Source organism: Apium graveolens, chromosome 4 (genome assembly GCF_009905375.1).
Source record: "Apium graveolens cultivar Ventura chromosome 4, ASM990537v1, whole genome shotgun sequence".
In the NCBI taxonomy this organism is placed as follows: domain Eukaryota; kingdom Viridiplantae; phylum Streptophyta; class Magnoliopsida; order Apiales; family Apiaceae; genus Apium; species Apium graveolens.
Genome location: NC_133650.1, coordinates 169,684,524 through 169,695,437, shown reverse-complemented (window position 1 = coordinate 169,695,437; position 10,914 = coordinate 169,684,524).

The window sequence follows — 10,914 nt, the reverse complement described above, 5'->3', positions numbered from 1 at the left end:
TCCAAACCTTTGAAACCCTTGCTCAACATCTCAAATAAACCAACAAACAGTGGATATGGTTGTAGCACAACCTTCCAACCTCTTTCAACACTTCTTACCATTCTCAAAACCAACAAAATAGCAGGGCTATAACACAAAGGCCTAAGGCTAAACACAAAATAGGAAACCTAAACAACTTAACTATAACCCAGCCCAATAACCTAAATTTAACCCTATAAGAGCTAAACTACACGCACCTATCTTATGGGATCTTCCTACGACTCACCTATGACAATCATAAGCCTGTTTCAATGACCATAACCTGTAGTTCTGATACCAACCTGTGACGCCCTCCAAACTCGGGGTCTAGATTTGGGGTCACTAGCCACTAAACTATAATAAAACAATCACAGCGGAATAATATAATAAATATGACCCCTTTACCTGCACTAGATTGATCACAAGTTATAGTATGGAATAGGCACTAATACAAACCAAATGTTATTACAAACCATGAGTCTAATTAATTTTACAGATTATTCAAATTTTATTACAAACCTCTAGACTTATTCAAGCATCCCAAAACAGTCTACATGGAAAACACACCCAACTATCTACAAACAGTCGACTTCTGATCAAACCTGGAACTCAAGCCTGCTCTGGCTTAGCTGAAAGATTAGATGGATAAACAAGTATGAGCGAAAGAAATGCTCAGCAAGCAGTATAAAATGTGCTTGAAATGATAAACCACATTCTGATCATAATTGAACAACAGGATAAAATCAGTAATAATTCATCAATAATAAAAACTTCACAAGCTATAAACAATAAACGATAATTTTTAGATTGGAATCTAACTCCGACGGACGTACTATCACATGCTGATCAGCCCGTGTGATAGCACAAGGTCATGATTCATAGAAACATATCCCCAAAACACGAGTACTAAAATAAAAAGGCAATATATCTGCCTGTGGCACAAATTGTGTCATAATATTTCATATAACACATAAAAATAGCCCTCCGATGGACCGTCCGTCCCGGTCACTTACGCATTCATCCAATCCATAAAACATTTTGATCAAAGGAGCCGAATCAAAGGACACCCTTAACTGTATAACTCCCCATTTCTCATGGTCCAGAGCTATCTCAACAATCGATGGTGAAATAACTAGAACAATTAGTTATTCGCTAATCTCAATTCAACGTTCCACTGTATAGAGTGATTTATAGCGAAATATAAAATGTTTAACTATTCTGAACTTAGAATAGTATGGAAATTGAAAGAATAAAGTTCAGAGTCAATATCACTTGAATGGTAAGTAAAGATATAGATATTTGCATAAAATGATTCGAATTAAACGTCACTTGAATAATAAGTGAAGTTAGGGGTACTTGCCTGGTATGCTCGATAATTTCTTACTATATCTCTGCTTATAGCTGCTGGCTACTATCTCCGTCTAACACTTGACCGCACTCCTTGCTACTCGATTCTATAAACAAAAAGACTATCTTAATTGACAGAACCAAACTCAATCGACGTAACTATACGTCTTGACATCTATCCGATCATTTATAATTAATCATGGCATTTTAAAACTGTAAACAGATAGCATGCATATCACATATCATTTTTAAAAGTTTAAAAACAATTTTTTAGGAATTATTTGAATTACTTATAAATAGTTTACATTTATTTAACTATTTATTAATAAAATTAATTAATTAAATGATTTTAATCAATTAATTAAATTCATAAATAATTAACTAAAATGAATTATAAATAATTAAATCAAATTAGATTTTTGAAAATAATAAAAGAAAATAATTTAAGGAATTTAAAATAATTAAGAAAATAATTTTTAGAATTTAAAATAATTATTAAATGATTTTTGAAAATAAAAGAAATGATTTTAAAAAAAAAAGAAATTGAATTTGAATTAAAATAAAAAGGAAAAATGGGGAAACAGTTTAGAGGAAATGGGGTTAGGGTTTGGGTGGATTGAATCCGGGTTGTAAATAAAAAAAACGGGTCGGGCAATTGGGTACTAAAACGGGTCTGGGTCACCAAGAACGACCCGTCAGAGTTCTTATGAACCCAGAATCCGGCGGTCGATTCCGGCAACCCGGAAAATTCCGGCGGGTTAAATAACACCCATTTTCCCTTCGATTCAGTCCGGTTTTCAGCATAACAAGTTCTAATTTCATTCCTAATTATGATTCAAGCATCAATCAACACCAACAACAAGCAACTCGTCGATTGCGACGAGTTTCATCACCGGAAACCGGCGAAAATGTAAATCCCCGATTTCTACACCAAATTCAATGAATTATATACGAATTTAAATCCCTGGAGACATAGAATCAGTTTATATAATCAAATCCAACTGAACTATCATTAAAAATCCAGAAATTAAGAACCAAAAAGCATCAAAACCCAAGAACTCGGCTAATATGATTTCGAAATAAAACGATACCAATTTATACATTAATCGACTCCTTGAATCATGTTAAAGCTATCTATAACATCAGAATCAATCAAAAATCATTCTAAATCAAAAACGAATTCATGACCATGAACACAAAATTTGATTTTTCAGAATATTGATCCTCAAATCTGATTCTAGTATCAAAAGATCGGGCTTGAAACAAGGATCTTTTTGGTGTGTAGAGCATCAACAACGGATTCCTAGAACTCCCAAAATCAATGATTCTTTGTTCTTGAAGAAATTTTACCCCCAAAATTGTATTCTTGATTTTTGTTTTTTAATGAAATTAAAATGAATTAAAAAGAAATAATGGGCTATTTATATTTTTGCAAAAATTATACCCCAAAATAAATTAAGGGTGTTTTTATCCCCTAATTATAATAATTAGGGCCCCAAAATAATAATTACGGGGAATAATTTTAAAAACGATAAAATACAAAATTAATGTCAAAATTCCCCAAAAATTGCGAATAATTCGAAAATATAAAAATAAAGGGTATTTGAAATACGAATAATTTTATAAAAATAAAAACACGGATTTTGTGGGGTTTGATGTCCCGGTGGGGTCCCGGTCCATTGATTTTTGAAAAACAGAAACGATCCCTAAATTACCAGAAAAACTCGAAAACACCGAAAACACCGAAAACGCGCATAAATTGAAATAAAACAGGTATCTTAATAAAGACGCTAATAAATACGCGTCCCAATTGCAGATAGATTCATATAATTGTAGTTTAAACATATATTAATCAATCGAAAACTTTTCTGGCCCGCACGAAAACACACATAATAGCTATAACATCTAATAGCATGGCAATAATCACTTTATAGTTATAAAAAACATAATATTTATTTAACACATAATATTCACATAATTTTCCCGGATATTACACAAGGTTTCTAGTATGGGTCTTGAGGTGGAAAAAGCCAAGGTGGGGGTCATTGAAAATGCCAATGAGTCGCTCCCTTTGCTCGGTCCAAAAAGGATCCGGATCCAAATCTTCCTTCTCCTATTTCTGTTAAGGGAATTCACAGTTTTCTTGGTCATGCGGGTTTCTATAGGCATTTCATCAAAGACTTCTCTAAGATTTCAAAGCCATTGTGCAGTTTGCTAGAGAAAGACGTTCCTTTCAAGTTTGATAACGAGTGCCTTGCAGCTTTTGAAACATTGAAGAAGAGTTTAATCATGGCACCTGTCATAACTGCACCTGATTAGCCTGAACCTTTTGAGATGATGTGCGATGCAAGTGACTTTACAGTTGGAGCAGTTCTTGGGCTGAGGAAGAACAATATATTTCATGTGGTCTACCACGCTAGCAAGACCCTAAATGGTGCTCAACTGAATTATACTACTACAGAGAAAGAACTTTTGGCTATTGTCTATGGTTTTGAGAAATTTTGATCTTATCTACTTGGGACTAAGGTGACAGTTTTCACTGATCACGCTGCAATTCGTTTTCTCGTCTCAAAGAAGGACTCGAAGCCTAGATTGATTAGATGGGTTCTTTTGCTTCAAGAATTTGAACTAGAGATCAAGGACAGAAAGGGGACTGAAAATCAAGTCGTTGATCATCTCTCGCGTTTAGAGAACCCTAATGTTACTTCATTGGATAAGACATTGATAAATGAGTCTTTTCTCGATGAGCAGTTGTTTGGAGTGCAAGAAGAAGAACCGTGGTTTACAGACATTATGAACTACCTTGTGAGTAATATCATGCCTCCCGACTTATCTTATGCTCAAAGGAAGAAGTTTCTACATGAAGTGAAGTGGTATATGTGGGATGAGCCGTTTCTTTTTCGACAAGGAGCTGACCAAATCATCAGGAGATGTATTCCTTACAGCGAAACGGGGGGGGGGGATCTTGCGAGATTGCCACTCAATGGCTTATGGAGGACATTATGGTGGAGAAAAGACAACAGCTCGTATTCTGCAAGCAGGTTTCTTTTGGCCAACCTTGTTTAAAGATGCTCACCGGTTCATTTTGAAATGTGATCGATGTCAATGTGTGGGTAATATGTCTAAGAGGGATAAGATGCCTCTTAATGTGCTTCTCGAGGTTGAGGTCTTCGATGTTTGGGGAATTGACTTCATGAGGCCATTTATCTCATCATGTAACAATCAGTATATCTTGTTGGCGGTTGATTATGTGTCGAAATGGGTTGAAGTTAAGGCATTGCCAACGAACGATGCGAAAGTGGTGCTTAATTTTCTTCATAAGCAGATATTCACAAGATTTGGAACTCCAAGAGTCATAATCAGTGATGAGGGGTCACATTTCTGTAACAGCAAGTTCACTACTCTTATGCAAAGGTATAATGTGAATCATCGCATTGCTACGGCTTATCATCCTCAAACGAATGGTCAAGCCGAGGTATCTAACAGGGAGATCAAGTGCATTTTAGAGAAAGTTGTGTGTCCATCGAGGAAGGATTGGTCTTTGAAGCTTGATGAAGCTGTTTGGGCGTATCAAACAGCATACAAGTCTCCGCTAGGGATATCACCGTATCAGTTGGTTTATGGTAAGGGGTGTGATTTGCCGGTGGAGCTGGAGCATAAAGCGTATTGAGCTTTGAAGAAATTGAATCTAGATTTGGATGCAGCTGGAAAGAAGAGGATGCTTCAATTGAATGAGCTCCACGAATTTCGACTTCAAGTTTATGAGAACAACAAAATGTATAAGGAGATTGTCAAGAGGTTGAACGACCGGGGTCTAGTGCTCAAATCATTTGTGCCGAGGCAACAAGTTCTTTTGTTCAACTCTCATCTCCGTCTTTTTCCTAGGAAGTTGAAGTCAAGATGGTCAAGGTCGTGTATTGTCAAAACTGTGTTTCCACATGGAGCGGTGAAAATATTTGAGAATGATCCGGGCCAAGCATTCAAGGTAAATGGTCAGAGGTTGAAGAATTATTATGGTGACACAGCAAACCACGAGGTGGTTAGTGCCGTTTTATTGTCCGTTTGATCTCAAGTTCTACGTCAAGCTAATGACGTAAAGCAAGCGCTTCTTGGGAGGAAACCCAAGTTTGTTGTACATTAGTAAGTAGAGGAAGTAAGAAGAAAAGAGAAAATCACAAAAAAATAAAAAAATGAAAAAAATTTAGGACTGACTACAGAAGCCTGGTGCGCCCGCGCTGTCTTAGCACGCGGCCGCGCTGAAAACACAGAAACACGGCGCGCCCGCTTTGTTTTAGCGCGCGCCTGCGCCGGTTTGGCAGAAGTAGCGTGCGGCCGCGCCGAGGTCCCGACTCAAGAAAAAATAAAAGGCAGTTTTAAGGGGGAAATTGGGATTTTTGCTACAAAATCAATTCCCAACCGAATTTTACTCCCCCGCATCCAAAATTTCCATCTCCAAATCAAACCCATTACTCCCATTATTCCCATAATCAAATTCCACTTCTATTCCATATATAATTCTCTTTTCACCACCTATATATACATACACCTCATACACAAACTTCTTCATCACTTCGCAAATTCTCAAACACAAATTCTCTCTAAAACACATCTTTTATTCTCTCAACTCAATTCCAATGGCACCCAAGAGACAAAGAACATAAGTAAGCAGCAGCACCACCGATTCTTTAAGTGTGGTTGGTGTAAGGCCGAGGTTCTCTACTCTCGAGGCTAAAGCGGAGTATACGAGGCTTCTCTAGAAGCCGATCATCAAGGAGCAAGGTTTTCTTCCATCAGGGAAGGATGGTAAGCTATTGGAGATGATTCTGGAGATGGGTTGGGTTCCTTTTTTTTAGGCACCCGCTGCTGTGCCCATGAGTGTTGTTCGCGAGTTTTATGCGAACGCGAAGGCTGAGAAGAATGGCTTCGTGGTGGTTCAAGGGAGGACTGTGGAGTACAGTGCAGAGGCTATCAGGACGGTGATTGAGCAGCCCGCGAGGAAGTCCGGGAAAGACACGTGGAACGATAAGACTCCAGAGGGCTTTGATCTGGATCTTATTGTTGCTACGCTGTTCCAGCCCAACACTCACTGGAAGATTAAGAGGGGTACGACCGAGTATTCTACGTTCCCGGCTTCCAGCATGAACAGGTTTGCCCGTGCATAGAATGCGTTTATTTGTGCTAACATCATGCCATCTTCGCATGTGCATGAGATTACTGTGGAGCGAGCACGCTTATTGAGGGATATTCTGAAAGGTGATTATGTGGACATTAGTAGGATTATTCACCATGGTATTATGAGATTTTTTAGAGGGAGCACTTGTTATGGAGAAAACACGCGCTAAAATTCACGCAAGTATAAGCGTTCGCAAGTAGTATAAGATATAAATCAAATTCGTTCCCACGGAGACTGGTTTAGGTTAAGTTCAATTTATGCACCTATGCAACAATGTATGGTTATCGCTCAATGCTAAGATAAATAACAAATTGGGTTTTGATTAAACTAGGAGATTAAACTAACAATTATAACTAAGAGAACAAGAATGGTTGAATTAATATATATGACAAACATGGGATTCTAACTTTATTAAATACTTCATTCAATAGCCTTATTGTTCTTAACCTTAGCATGTAATGGTGATGCCACTAATCAGATAACACGAAACTAGTAAACGCCAACTTTCGTTTTACGAATACCCTACTACCAAGCATCCACAAAAGAGATAGAAGTTGAATAGACACCAATTATGCTTAGTCCTTATATATCTATAAGAATTGAAAACATAATGGTTTAATGCGCAAGTTATCTATCGTGATTATATAGGGCAAGTAAGATGGTTAAAATTACCTACGAATCATGCATAACAAATACATGAACCTATACTAGCATGGCAAGTTCTAAACCTCTATATTCACTTTCGCTTCAATAGAGATTAACACGCTATCTTATATGTTAGCTACGCACATAAGACGAATAAGCACAAACAATACTAGGATATCAATCAATCACCACACACCAAGATATCAAAACAAATTAATTATTAAAATTTATAAGTAAATCCGCTAGAATCCCATGATAACGATTAGCCCATAATTGAACTCATCATCATCATGGGTTCCAATGAAAGCATGGTATAAAATAAGGTCTTAATAAACTGAATAATAATCAAAGTACGAATAAAAAAAAGTCTAGGTTCAACAAGAATGAAAACGAGCATCCAAAGTTATAACTATTTTCAAAGAATCACAAGTAGAAAACAAGATCTTTTTTTCGGAGCTGTTTTGTGCTTCTAGGTCTTCTCCTTGACCTCTCAATCTTCCCGGATGATGAAAACCCTTTTTTTAAGTACATATAAGCCCCTAGTGGACATGTACCCTTAAAATTATCAAATTCCACTCAAAAAAGGCTTTTTCAGCGAAATCAATGAAATCAGCCGCGCATCGCATGCGGTCGCGTGCGGGTCTGACGCGGCCGCGTGTCGGCATGCGGTCGCGTGCACTTCTGACGCGGCCGCGTGGGTGGCTTCTGGAAAATTCTGATGAATCTTATTTTGGCCATAACTTGAAATCTACTCGTCAGAATTAGGCGATTCAACTGCCCACGCGAAACTAACGAGATTCTCTACAACTTGACAATGGCCTTGGCTTCCAAATCTGATCACTTTTCATCATATTTCCTTTAGAAGCTCCTTTCTTCATTTACCTGATACCTGATATGCAATAACACAAAAACACATCAAAATACCAACAACTTGAGTCCAAAACACCAATTTAAGCTTGTAATAAAGCGTTTCAAGTGGATATAAAATCCACTTATCACACCCCCAAACTTGAATCGATATTTATCCTCAAGCATAAACAGACTCAAAACTACAAAACAAACATAATGCATGAATGCAACTACGTGAATGCAACTAAATGATAATGCAATCGATCCCCTCAGAATAACCATAACCAAATGAATAAGCCAATGCCTCTAAGAATGTAATGACTTAAAATATAGTTCGAATAAATCCCACAAACCAACTCACAAACCAGAAACGTGCGTGGAATGCTTAACAGATATCTCTCGATACTAGATCAATAACCATAACTTATCTATCATCGAAACAATTAAAAGTTTATAAACAGAATAGATAATAAATGCATTATGACTCACAACACCTCCTTTCTACTAGAGTTATACAAGGATTCAAACTATTATTGAAAACATAACAAAGATGCTTATTTGACCGTGCAATAAATGAGGTCCCAAAAGACTTATGCAATAATACCCATGTAGCGAGCGTTAGGTTAGAGGATTCCAGGCTATAAAAGCCTTAGGTCACTAGGCACAAAGTCCCCTATAACTTAATAACTCGAGTATTAAAGAGCTCACTCTTGATCAATTATGCATAAACACATACTTTTTTTCTTTTTTTTTCTCTTTTTTCTTTTTTTTTCAATAATTTCTGAATGAGTGTGTTTCGCTCCATCTCATTCAACCCTAGACTACTCATAAAAATATGAGCCAGCTACTAGCCATTTGACGCCTAGCCTTACAACAACTAGCAATGAAATCCAAATTTTTCTCCAGATAAAAAAAATCAATGTTTTTACGTCATTACGAGAATATCACAAATTCTAAATATAACCAAGTGATTAAATATCAACAACAAACAAGTATGATCATGATCTAGATCAAAAGTAACCCTATAAGAATTTGTTAAAATATTTATTTCTTGCATGCAAATCAATTCATTAGGACTTAAACATCCCTCTATTCGTCATCACCACACTCAAATCAACATTAACTTATCAAATATCATAGTTCATCTTAAGGGATCATGCTAAATATGCATGCAAATGCAACTATATGAAATTACATAAAAACAAAGAAATATGTCCTAAATGAACAATCATGCAAAAATATGAATGAACTACAGCTAAACATGCAATATGAATCTACATGAATCTATATGGACACATACACTACTAATCCTTACATTATCACTCCCAAACTTAAAATTTTCAATGTCCTCATTGAAGGTAATAATAAGGATTTCAGGCATACCTAGTTAGCGGGAGAGTCACCTTCATCGGGTGGAGGATCAGGTGACCAATCAACCTCACCACCAGTGTCTCGAACAACAGTACCGAAAGCGTGTGTCAAATCTTCAGCAAAATATCGGTGGATGACTTACATGGCCTCCATACGCCTAGTCAATCTTTTATACTGTGCATCACCAACACCAGTCCTATCAACTACATGTTACACATGAGAAGAACCCTCTGTTGGCATGGAAATATCCGTCCAGCCACTCTCTATATCATCAAAAATATATCCCAATCCCTTATCATGGGGTGCACCTGAGAATGAATAACTCAAGTGATCTGGCATTCGGTTGAGCTCAAGTGTGGGAGCTTCTTGAATAAATGGTTCAAAACGCTCCTGAGAAATTTTCAGCTCTGCTAACCCAAGAGAATCAAATGGCATATCCAACTTCCTCATCCGTGGAGGTGCATTCAAATCATGTAATTACTCTGCTCCTTCTTTATCTTCAATAACTGATTCCCCTATTAAGGATCTCTCTAAGGTATCTAACTTTAGCAATTGCTCAGGCTCTGAATTTACTACAGAGTCAACCCACTCTACTTTAAAGCACTCATCTTTAGCTGTGGGTAACTTTATTTCCTTGAACATATTAAAAGTGACCTTTTGATAGTAAACCTTCATCGAAAGCTCTCCTTTTTGCACATCGATCATAGTTCGGCCTGTAGCCAAGAATGGTCTTCCCAAGATAATGGGAATCTTCTTATCTTCCTCGAAATCAAGAATTACAAAGTCTGCAGGGAAAATGAGTTTATCCACCTTGACCAAGACATCCTCCACTATACCTCGTGGATAAGCGATGGAACGGTCAGCTAGTTGTAATGACATGTATGTTGGTTTTGGATCAGGCAGACCAAGCTTCTTGAAGATAGATAAGGGCATCAGATTGATGCTAGCTCCTAAATCACATAAACATTTGTCGAACGACAAGTTTCCGATGGTGCAAGGAATAGTGAAGCTTCCAGGATCTTTAAGCTTCGGAGGCAACTTTTGTTGCAGCACAACACTACATTCCTCCGTTGGAGCAACAGTCTCTAAGTCATCGAGCTTCACTTTCCGAGAGAGAATACCTTTCATAAACCTCGCATAGCTAGGCATCTGTTCAAGAGCTTCAGCGAAAGGTATGTTGATATGAAGTTTCTTGAACACCTCCAAAAACTTCTCAAACTGCTTATCTAGCTTTTTCTTCTGCAGCCTCTTAGGAAAAGGAGGTGGAGGATATATCTGTTTCTCCCCTGTATTACCCTCAGGAGGAGTATGTTCCACAGTAGTCTTCCTTGGTTCCATCTCTGCTTCCTTTTGCACTTCTTCTTCAGCCACAACTACATTTTGTGAAACTTGAGATTTTTCAGGCTCTTCGTCTTGCTGAATTTGGGGGCTTGCGACCTTTCCAGACCTTAAGGTGATGGCGTTCACCTGTTCTTCAACTTCCCTCTAGCCTGGATTAATTTCTGTATCAC